The sequence below is a fragment of the Micropterus dolomieu genome, unplaced genomic scaffold (assembly GCF_021292245.1).
Source record: "Micropterus dolomieu isolate WLL.071019.BEF.003 ecotype Adirondacks unplaced genomic scaffold, ASM2129224v1 contig_12022, whole genome shotgun sequence".
NCBI classification, from domain to species: domain Eukaryota; kingdom Metazoa; phylum Chordata; class Actinopteri; order Centrarchiformes; family Centrarchidae; genus Micropterus; species Micropterus dolomieu.
The window spans coordinates 1-1,639 of NW_025741008.1; the positions used below are offsets into that span (position 1 = coordinate 1).

Sequence of the window (1,639 nt, forward strand, 5' to 3'; positions counted from 1 at the left end):
TCCAGGCGGACTGGATCCTTTTCCTGAATGTCCACCCAGGAATGAGCGTCTGTTTGTGAGTGAGGACCTCCGGCTGAAGGTGGCCTTGTCGCTGTACCCATACCCGGGAACGGGTGCCTATTCCCGTCTGTGGACTGCCAGCGTGAACGGTGTCCCGGTTCCTGGATGTTTACCCAGGAATCAGTGCCTGTGAATTCCAAGTGACTCTGGAGCACCTTGGACATTATGGGCAGAATACATTATTTGTCAATTAGCCGTAGAACATCTTTTGAAGGGCCGTTTGGGGGTGCCTGAGTGGCTTACGGCCACACCGCTCTGGGAGCGCCCGATCTCGTCCGATCTCGGAAGCTAAGCAGAGCAAGGCCTGGTTAGTACTTGGACGGGTGACCGCCTGGGAATACCCGGTGCTGTAAGCCTTTTTAACTTTGCCTTCGAAAAACGGCAGAGGGCGCTTCGGTGAAAGGAGATCTTTTGAACGTCTCTTTAGGAAACAACAGGGGGCGCTGCTGCTGCTTCTTTTTCTCCCTATCCTGTACACAGTGCTGTGTAAATGTTACATCGTGTTTTGAAGGCCCGTCTTGGGTGTGCAAAGGCAGCTTACGGCCATTCCGGCCGTAGGAGATCTTTTGAACCTCTCTTTAGGAAACAGCAGGGGGCGCTGCTGCTGCTGCTGCTGCTGCTTCTTTTTCTCCCTATCCTGTACACAGTGCTGTGTAAATGTTACATCGTTTTTTGAAGGCCCTTCTGGGGTGTGTAAAGGCAGCTTACGGCCATTCCGGCCTGGGACTGCCCGATCTCGCCTGATCTCGGAAGCCAGGCTTGGCAGGGCCTGGTTAGTACTTGGACGGGTGACCGCCTGGGAATACCCGGTGCTGTAAGCCTTTTTCGCTTCGCCTTCGAAAAACGGCAGAGGGCGCTTCGGTGAAAGGAGATCTCTTGAACGTCTCTTTAGGAAACAGCAGGGGGCGCTGCTGCTGCTGCTTCTTTTTCTCCCTATCCTGTACACAGTGCTGTGTAAATGTTACATCGTGTTTTGAAGGCCCGTCTGGGGTGTGCAAAGGCAGCTTAAGGCCATTCCGGCCTGGGACTGCCCGATCTCGCCTGATCTCGGAAGCCAGGCTTGGCAGGGCCTGCTTAGGACTTGGACGGGAGAGCGTCTGATCCTGGCTAGGGACTTCCAGGCGGACTGGATCCTTTTCCTGAATGTCCACCCAGGAATGAGCGTCTGTTTGTGAGTGAGGACCTCCGGCTGAAGGTGGCCTTGTCGCTGTACCCATACCCGGGAACGGGTGCCTATTCCTGTCTGTGGACTGCCAGCGTGAACGGTGTCCCAGTTCCTGGATGTTTACCCAGGAATCAGTGCCTGTGGATTCCAAGTGACTCTGGAGCACCTTGGACATTATGGGCAGAATAAGTTTTTTGTCAATTAGCCGTAGAACATCTTTTGAAGGGACGTTTGGGGGTGCCTGAGTGGCCTACGGCCACACCGCTCTGGGAGCACCCGATCTCGTCAGATCTCGGAAGCTAAGCAGAGCAGGGCCTGGTTAGTACTTGGATGGGTGACCGCCTGGGAATACCCGGTGCTGTAAGCCTTTTTCGCTTCGCCTTCGAAAAACGGCAGAGGGCGCTTCGGTGAAAG

General features: G+C 54.9%; 2 non-coding genes and 1 pseudogene across 2 annotated transcripts; all 3 read left to right on the forward strand.

The window, feature by feature from the left end:
* The first annotated feature begins 297 nt into the window (after nucleotides 1-297).
* On the forward strand, nucleotides 298-416 carry LOC123965958. The gene has a single exon (XR_006823822.1). It is a non-coding gene; the product is annotated as a 5S ribosomal RNA (ribosomal RNA).
* Nucleotides 417-762: 346 nt separating this feature from the next.
* Nucleotides 763-881, forward strand: LOC123965959 (annotated as a pseudogene).
* A 592-nt stretch (nucleotides 882-1,473) lies between these two features.
* LOC123965957 lies at nucleotides 1,474-1,592 on the forward strand. The gene has a single exon (XR_006823821.1). It is a non-coding gene; the product is annotated as a 5S ribosomal RNA (ribosomal RNA).
* The last annotated feature ends 47 nt before the right edge of the window (nucleotides 1,593-1,639 follow it).